General features: G+C 39.3%; 1 non-coding gene across 1 annotated transcript; it reads right to left on the bottom strand.

Annotated features, from left to right (window-relative positions):
• Nucleotides 1–9,025: 9,025 nt before the first annotated feature.
• Nucleotides 9,026–9,132, bottom strand: LOC145141737 (small nucleolar RNA R71). Its single transcript, XR_013722931.1, has one exon. It is a non-coding gene; the product is annotated as a small nucleolar RNA R71 (small nucleolar RNA).
• Between the last annotated feature and the right edge of the window lie 988 nt (nt 9,133–10,120).

Here is a 10,120-nt window from a genome sequence, read left to right as displayed (position 1 = left end):
AGCCCGACTCCTAGCTAAAACCCCCTTGTAAGTAAGTTATGCTTACCCTATTTTAAATATAGTTTATATTTAAAATTAGTATTGTTATTATGAACTTATAATAAATATTTGAGCTATTATTATGAATTATATAAGTGTCGTTATAATATCTTTTTAACTACTCGCGGTACGGGAATCTGGTTTAAAGGGCCGCATAGGGTTGTTGGATTTCAGAAGTGCTATATGCCAAAATGGTCCTGCCCTCCGGTGTTTTATGTCTGACCCCTGTCTGTATATAGTGGTTGGAAAGTAGTGTGTAAACGCTTATATAATAATAATAATAATAATAAGACTAATAATTAGTCACAGTAAATATTAGACTAAAATCTAGTGGTAATAATGCTAGGTTTCGTCGAAAGAAATTATTTTAAAGTAAACGAAGCGTTGTCCGAGTACCGAGTCACCACCTTATCAAGTGAGTTCATAGTTACTTTCATCTTACACATAGATATGAAGTATTTTATATAAATTACGTGCTATGTGTGCATATTGTCTGAATACTTGTTGTATATGCTGGATCAAAGATTTTATACATGTTTTAAATGATTTAAACTGTATATGTATTTTATATCTACAAAATATGTTGGGTAAAATATGGGTAGATGAAATATGATTTGGATGATGAGATGAGAGGTGATATAGACCATGAGAGAAGGGTGAGAGGTAAACAATGAGAGAAGCCTTTTACCCAAGCGTTGTCTCCGTCATCTAGCAGAGTATGGATGACAACCACGGACTATTCTAGACAGTCCAGTGGAACACTAGCAGGCACGCAACCTGTAGGTGTTGTGAACGATATGTTCACCCGTTGTACTCTAAACCTTGGCGACTATGCAGACTTAGTGCCTAAACCTTGGCGATCATGCAGACTTGATGCCTAAACCCTGGTGACTATGCAGACTTAGTGCCTAAACCTTGGCGATCATGCAGACTTGATGCCTAAACCCTGGTGACTATGCAGACTTAGTACCTAAACCCTGGCGACTATGCGGACTTAGTGCCTGTTGTATAAACCCTGGCGACTATGCAGACTTAGTGCCTAAACCCGGTGACGATGGACTTCGTGCCAATTCCTTAGGATAATCCTTAGGAATAAATGAACGAGGAATAGCTGATTTTTAGGGTAGATCCTTAAGAGTAAAGAAGATAATGGGGATGGGTAATTGGGTTGATTAATTGTTTGAAGATTAAACATAATAATTATATTATTGTGGGTTGAAAACCCTATGTACTCACCAGGTTTCCCAACCTGAACCACTCAAGCTTATTTGTATCACAAGTGTCGATACGAAGCTACTTTACACTGAGAGATTAAAGAGATGTAGATCACTAGTGTAAATGAATGTAAGTTCTGTTTATGCTTATGTTTCTGTATTAATGATGACATCCCAAATGTTTTGAAAATGAATAAAAATACATTTCTTCGGAAATGCTTTGATAACGTATTTATCATATTTTCTGGGAACAAATTCAGCAACATTTTTATTAAAAGAAGTACTCTGATTTTTATAAAGCATAAACAAAATCGGTCTTTTCTGGCCATGAAAATGGGGATGTCACAGTATGTGGTATGCAAGGCAATCCAACCGAGAGGTTGTAGGCCAGGGTAATTTAACTGGGAGGTTGTGGGCCCAGCATGCTAACCTATGTATTTTATATGTTGTGTGATGGTGCTTTAGGGGAACCCACTAAGCTTTGGCTTACAGTTTCAGTTTATTGTTTCAGGTACTTCTAATGATCGCGGGAAAACAAAGGCGTGATCGTGAACATCTTCCTATTTTGTGTTATGGGATCTTGGGAAAACTCTGATTTAAAAAAATACTTTTAGAACAACAGTTCTTTTTGTAAACAATGAAGGTTAATGGTGGCTTTTTGAAAGTTTTTTTTAAAATTTTTTTATGATTTTTGGGCTGTATCAGTTTCAACAAAACTAACCTAACTTTTTTTTTTGGTAAATTGACCACTTGCTCTGGAAGATACCATCCCGGAGCTGTGGTCTTCGTTGTAGAGTACCTATTCTGGAGTTCCTACTCCGGATTATAACCTCAGTTTTTTTTAATTTTCGTCTCATATATATATATATATATATATATATATATATATATATATATATGTGTGTGTGTGTGTGTGTGTGTGTCCATATGTGCTTAGAACCTTACCTTCAATCAAGTAATTCTTAATTATCTCTTATAAAACTGCTTGAAAATGAGTTTCTCAGAGAGTCAGCATAAAAAAGTTTTAACAACCTGCAGGTTTACCTTCACAACCTTAGGGGAACCAACCCGCATACTTACACTCACATCAAGACTGATTTGATGAATTGTTTTGAAGCTTGTTTTATGGCTATTAGATGGGTGTTACATTTTTATTGCACTTTTCTATTGTTTCTTTAAAATATATAATGTTTCTACATCTAAATTAATTCAGTTTTGTTCCCAAAAAAATACAGATCCATGTATTCATGGGCTGCTTCTTGCTTACGATCTTCATAGGTAGTGTCCCTCTTAGAGGGGATTACCTAAAAACAATGTTTGTAGCGGTTGCTATCGATGGGAACAACCAGACCCTCCCTATCGAATTTAGTCTGGCCGTGGAAAATAGTCTCTATTGTTATACCTGGTTCCTTATGAGGTTAAGAGAAGCTCCGGGTAACATCCGGTTTCGAATTGTTCCCAATTTGAATTGGTGATCAGAGGACTGGGTATTATCAGGCTTCGAAACCTCGAGGGTTTGGGTTTGGACCCAGTTGGAGTTAGATAATGTATCTTGGTTGCTCGGGCATTCAGTCGGAGTTTTTGGACCAAAGGGTAATTCGGTAATTTATTAGCTCGGGCTTTTGTGGGAAATGGACTTTTGTTCGGAAGGTCTTAAAGAAGGTATGAGTTGATAGAAGTGTAGGGCTTCTTGTTACCTTTCCGTGGATATAAGGATCGTCAGAATCGGGCTTATAACAAATAAGTTATGGCCTTCGGAAGTTTCGTGGTTTTCAGGCTTAACCGAGTACACGGGGCGTACACAAAGAGTACGCTGGTCGTACTAGTGAATAAGGCAGTACGTGGGGCATACCTTGGAGTACGCTGGACGTACCGACCAGGATGGTCCCGAATGTTCTTCGGAGTACGCTGGGGGTACCATATTTACGGTGGGCGTACGCTAGTTAGATCAGAACCCTATTTTAGGGTCTTAGAGCCTATTTAAGCTCCTTAATTCATAACCTAACCCTAATATCTTCAGCCTCCACCCTCTAAAACCCTAGAAATCATCCTTAATCATTCATGGTGGTATTTTGAGCTTATGGAGTCTATTTTTGGAGTGTTTGGCCCATTTCCAAGAAGGTGGAGTTTGATGCGAAGCTTATGGATCTGGCTTTTGTGACTCATTGTCAGCTTGATGAAGGTATAAAGCTTTGAACTTGACCATTGATATCTTAGATCTCTCATTTGTGAGTTTTAGTTCATTTTGGTCCCAACGATGAAGCTCTATGGTTCAAATCTCATTCTTAAGCTTAGGATTGCTACCCTTGGTGCTAGTTGAGTCCCTAAGACAGAAAGTTGCCATCGTGAAGGTCTTAATGGGTTCATGCGAGAGTTAAGACCATTTTTATGAAAGTAGAATGCTATTTGGTCTTTTTGGAACATGCAAAGGCATAAAGTTGCCAACTTTATGCCTTAGGACTCATCAAACGACCTAGATCTGAGTTTGGGACGTAAACTCTTCAAGTATTAAGCACTTAATGGATTTTGTGCATAAGTTGTGTGTACGCTGGGCGTACCATGTAGTACGCTGCGCGTACAACCTTTCACCCAGTATGCTAAGCGTACAGCAGACATACGCTGGGCATACGCTCTTAGGAGGACTTGGGCCTTAGTGGACTTCAGACCTTTGGGCCCTAATGGTTTTGGGCCTGGATTTGCTCATAGTTGGGCCTTAATGTACCTTTGGGCCAATATTGGAATAGTTGGGCTTATTGGGCCTTGTGGCCCAATATAGAAATGGACTTCGCATTTATGGGCCTCGGTTTGGGCCATTTCTTGGAATAGGTTGCTGTGGGACTTCGTGGGCCAATTGGAAACAAGATTATTGACTAGAGAAGCATTATTGGGCATTAGGTTGAAGCCCATGTGAAGGGATTGGGCCCAATTGAAAATTGGGCCATATAATGGGCCTTGTAGGAGTGTTTATCTTTAGTGGGCCCAATGGGCTTGGTCCTTGGGCCATCGGAGAATTATTATTGGACCATTGGAATGTTAATTGTGTTGGACTGAAAAGAATGATTGGGCCTCATGACAAGACCCATGTAGAGGTTTGGGCCCAATTTGGTAAATTGGGCCATTGATGGACTTATGGACATTATAGTTTTGGGCTTTTGTTTTGGGTTTGGGCCTTAGCTTTAGATCATACTGGCCCAGGGGTAGAATGGTCATTTTACCCCATGCATGGATTAAGGATTATGGTATGGCACCCAATTGCTAATTGGGTATATTGATCGGTATTGATAGCTCAGGAAGTGGACATGGCAGCAGCTAAGGATTTCTTTCAGGAAGCTTCTGCATTCGAGGTGAGTCTCCTCACCATACCAATGGGTCGAAGGCACCAAGGTCGGCCCATTTAGTTAGTTTTAGTTTTTATTGTGGATTCACTACTAATATGTCTGATATGCATGTATATGAGAATGTGCTAGTACTTATTGACTGGATATGTGAAGACCCCCGGGGGGGGGGGGGGGAGCCCGTGGCAGTTGGATATAAGACCATGTAGGGGAGCCCATGGCATTCCTAGGTAAATACCATGTGGGGGAGCCAATGGCACATAGGAGTAAGACCCTGGAGGGAGTCCACGACATCCTTATATGTTTATGTATGATTTATGTAGTATGATAGATATTTCTATGATATATGATATGCTAGTGGAATATTATGTTATTGCATGGAAGACCCCGGGGGGAGCCCGCAGCAGTTGGAAATAAGACCATGTGGGGGAGCCCATGGCATTCCTAGGTAAAGACCATGCGGGGGAGCCCATGGAAAGTAGGTATAAGACCTTGGAGGAGCCTACTACATCCTTATATGTTTATATTCTTGGCTTGTGTATGCTAGTTTTTTATGTGACATGTGGTACGATAGTTGTTTATGACAGTATGTGATATGCTAGTTGTCTTTGTGATACTTGCATGGAAGACCCCGGGGGGAGCCTGTGACAATTGGATATAAGACCATGTGGGGGGGGCATGACATCCCTATATGTTTATATGCATGACTTATATGATTGATATGGTTTATGTAGCTGTTATAGCTAGTATGGATTATGTGGTTATGTAGCCGATATAGCTAGTATGGATTATATGGTTATGTGGATTGTGTGGGGTATGCTCTGGGGAACTCACTAAGCTTCGTGCTTACAGTTTTGTTTATGGTTTCAGGTATCATTGTTTTGGAAAGGAAGGGCTCAGCTTGATCGCAGCACATACACCTGTGTTTTCCGCATTATGTGATTTTGGGACGAACTCTGATAAATATTTTAATTAACAATGTTTTGGAATGATTGGATTTAAAAGATATCTGTGTTTTGACTATAATAAAAATGAAATTTTTACACTTGATTTTTGGTTCGTTACAAGTTGGTATCAGAGCCTTGGTTTGAGGGATTCGAACATACTTTCGGGTGAGTCTGAACTCAAACTAAGGATCTGTAAAGTTTTCAAAAGAAAATTGTTTTTAAGTAAAGAATTTTTAAGACAAGAAAGGGTGTGGTGCATACAATCATCCGAGCTCAAGTAAGTTTCCCCAGAATACCCATATATGTTGTCTGTTATGACTTGACTTATGATTCTGTGAATCGCATGCTAGTTAGGGCTAAGGGAGATGCCTTTATATGTTGTATGAGCTGGTAGACTTGCATGCTAATGCTGAGTAGTCAGCGATAGATTAGTCTGATATGTGATGCATGTAGCTTTGGAGATACTGTATGCTATGTTGTAATGAGAATGATTATTGGTATTGGTAACTGCTAAGTGTATGTTTTGAAAATTGTATACGGTTAGGATCTTATAGCCTTAGAATAGCTGATTTGGCCTTATTTCCTGTGGTCCTAGGGTAGAGTGTATTATTCGACAGTCTATTAGATCTTGTTCTGTGTATAATTTGCATGCATAAGGCAGCTGGCAGTGAGAATGGATGGATGTGGATAGCATGAGTTGTGGTATGTGGGCCAAATGTTCTATGATAGTTCTTTGGATCGGAGTGCTACTGCACGAATGCTGCTTGCTTTGTGCTTTGTGGAACTCTTGAATGATGGGAGTCAGCCACTAAGTTAATATGACGATATTCAGGAGGTGGATGGCTGGCATCATGAGGAGTACTTCAACAGCTGATGGCAGGGCAAGGTTGGGAACCTAAGAAAGCCTAGGATATGCTCCAGTGAGTTAGTGGGGCGGTTCGGTAAGGTTGGGAACCTAGGGAGAGCCTAGTAGTTGCTTCAGTGGGTAATATGTTGCTGATTAGTAGATATTTGGTGCATTAGTGGAGTAGGTGACTTAGAGGATTCGGGAGGATTGCCAAGGAATGTATGGATATGTGTGGAAGGTAGTACTGGGCCCGTACTACTGAAAGCACAGGATCCTGATATGTGCATATTTAGTTACATATTTTGTTTAAAATCTTAATACTTTTTGGCTAATTTGTCCTAATTATTGAACAAAAGGTACTTAATTGTGTTTAAATTGTATTTGTAGCCTAAAACACATGATCGAGTTAAAAAGGAAGCAGGATTAGAAAACGAAAGCTCGGGGAAGCAAACAAAAAAGAAAATGAGACTAAAAGAATGAAGAACTCGGCGAGTTGGCCATCTACTCGCCGAGTAGACACGAATATTCGCGAAGACTTAAAGACTTTCCACCCACGGGATTTAAGTGACGGACTCGCCGAGTCAGCCTATGGACTCGATGAGTCTCCCCTGTTTTCAAAAAATTATAATAAGACGTAACAGCTCGAAACAAAGACTTCTTCTGGATTCCCTTGGCGACTCAGCTGCGATTGAAGGTTTATTGAAGCTCTGGAGTTCAAAGATTTTACCCTAGAGTTCAATTCGAAAGTGATTAAAGGCAACATATACTATTTTCTTCTTAATCTATTGAACAAAACCATGTTTTTACTTCTAGATTTCGTTTTTGAGTTATTGTTTGCTGTAATTATGAGCTAAAACTCGTAACTTCTGTTTAGGGTAGATCGGGTTGTTAATATAGTTTGATTTTATGGTGTGGATTATTTGATTTTGTGAAAACTGTTTTGCTAAGCTTGTAATCGATCCTTATGTGTTCACAATAACTATTTTTTCTGTTAATTACCAAGTCTATTAAGTTGCATGAACATACTCTTAATTACTTGCTTCATATGATTTATGTGAAAACAACATTATATGCCTAGTATTAGTGAATATGAACCTAGGATTAATAGAAAACGGGTAAGTTAATGTGTAAGCTTGTGTGATGAACAAGCATACAAGATGTTGATTAAATTAGTCATTTAATTAGCTATAACTACAAGTCTTACTTAACCCGAATCAAAATACTAGGAAATTCATTAGTTTAACCAATTGACCACTGTTTAAATTAATTTGTTTTCTAAGGATTAGTAATAGTGAACATGAGCCTAATCACATTTATCGGTAGCCAATGACAAAATAATCCATTGCACTTGCCATAAAATCAACTATAGAAACAAGTGAGTCGAACCTAAACAGAAGTCTCTTTTATTATTGAATCTAGTTATCTTCAATTTCCTTAGCTGTTAGTTGTTTTTTTAAGTAGTAGTTAATTGTTAAGTTTCTAGTCTTGCAAAACTAGAGAAAACCCTTCCTTTTTATTATTTGCTTTAATTAGGTAATTCTAGTGTTTAATATAATTGTTGCCGTTCCTGTGTTCGATACCCTGCTTACTTGAACTATATTGCTAAGCGATAGGTACACTAACTTTCGTGTGTTTATTTTTTTTTTTGAAGTAGTAGGATTAAACTAGTGCATTTTACACACATCAAGTTTTTGGCGTCGTTGTCGGGGATGGTTTTAATTAGTTATCTTAATTGCTAGAGTTATCGATCATTTGTGTAAGATTTATCTTGCACAAAGTTGCAATTTTAGTTAATTAGTTATCTATTTTTAGTCATTTAGTAAACTATTTAGTTTTTGAAATTATCTGTTGAACTCATCGAGTCCAGTCGAACTGACTCGACGAGTCCCTCGTAAAAATCTTCAATTTCGTCTTATTTCGTTTTTGTTCTTTTTATGCGTGTTTTCTGTTTTCTTACAGGTATTATATGACCCAAGGCTCAAATACACCTTTGGTCCCACCATTCGAAGACCCGAAGTCCGCTTTTAGGAAGAACAAGGATAAAGCCGTTGAAGACACTAACCCGCCAAAGAAGTCAGCTTTCAAGGACCTTAAATCAGTCTTTGGAAAGAAGAAGAGCAAGAAAGTGGGTGATTCTAGCAGTCAAAAGAGCGAGGGAAGCAAGATCGAGAGTTTTGAACAATATCCCATTCCAAAAGAAACCAAATACGAGTCAGAATCCGAAGAAGAAAGGAAGCAAGAAAGTGAACCCGACAACACCATGGCTGACATTGCAGATATTACCATGGGTGAATACAAAAGAAGGATGATTGATGATACCGGGTCGGGCCTCGTGCAACCTACAATTCCAGCAACTGCTAATTTTGAACTAAAAGGCCACATACTAGCCCAACTCAAGGACATCCCATTCTACGGGAAAGATCACGAAGACGCGTACAAGTACATCGATGAGGTCAACGACATAGCCGACTATTTCAACATCCCGAACGTTCCTCGTGAGACTGTTTTGCTTGTATGCTACCGGTTACACTTAAAGGAGCCGCGAAAGATTGGCTAAAAGCACTCCCTCCAGGATCCATCACCACATGGGCTCAATTGCGTGAAGAGTTCATTGATCAATTTTGCCCTCCCTCAAAAATAGCAAAATTGAAGAAAGCCATTGCAAATTTTGAACAACAAATGGGAGAGTCACTCTATGAAGCGTGGGAAAGGTACAAGGGTTTGTTGAGAAGTTGCCCCCACAATGATCTTAACATTCAGCAAGAAGTCTCTATTTTCTATGATGGAGTCAACGTGACAACTAGGCAGCTCCTTGATTCCCAAGGACCACTCACAAAGAAGAACCCCGGTGTTATAAAGGAGCTAATTGAAGAATTCTCTAAGCACTCTAGAGAATACCATAACCGAAGGGGCGACACAACATGTGGGACAGTGAACTCAGTTTCAGATAACATGGCAGCAGTGATGGAAAAATTGGATAGCTTAGACCGAAGAATGACAAATATGGATCAATCCATCCATGCCATCCGGGTGGGATGTGACAATTGTAGTGGGCCTCACCTTACTAAGGATTGTGATCTAGATGAGAATGGGAACCGGAAAGTACAAGTTTGCTATTCAAGTGGCGATAGATATGACGAGGATTGGAGAAAACCGAAAAAGGAGTGGCTACCATACGATGAATACAAAAAGGCAAAGGAGGAAAAATACAAGATGAAGACAATGGGTTTCTATCAAAAGGAGGAGCCGGTGCAAGATAAAAATATGGACTTTGAAGACATGCTCACAAGATTTGCAGCTGCATCCGAAAAGAGACACAATGAAACTAATGTTGCAATTAGGTAACAACAAGCCATGATGAAAGAGCAACAATCTTTGATAAGAAATCAGCAGGCCTCTATACTAAACATTGAAAAACAGTTAGGCGAACTTGCACTACAAATCAATCAAAAAGCACCGGGTGAACTTCCAAGCAATACCGAGAAAAATCTTAGGGGTGCTCAAATTAACATTGTGACGACTAGAAGTGGGAAAATAATTACCCCTCTGACACCTATAACAAATGATGATACAAGAGAGGTGTAAGAAAAGCAGAAATAAGACCTGAAATCCTAGTCAGTCGACCCGACTCGTCGATTCGGAGATAAGGACTCGACGAGTCCACAGTCAGAAAAGAAAAATGATCCTGCTTTGAAACCTTATCAACCCCCATTATCATTTCCAAGCCGGGCAAGACAA

The sequence above is a fragment of the Lactuca virosa genome, chromosome 9, assembly GCF_052849685.1.
Source record: "Lactuca virosa cultivar CGN04683 chromosome 9, Lactuca_virosa_CGN04683_v6, whole genome shotgun sequence".
Lineage (NCBI taxonomy): Eukaryota > Viridiplantae > Streptophyta > Magnoliopsida > Asterales > Asteraceae > Lactuca > Lactuca virosa.
This window is presented reverse-complemented; position numbering and strand designations above follow the sequence as displayed.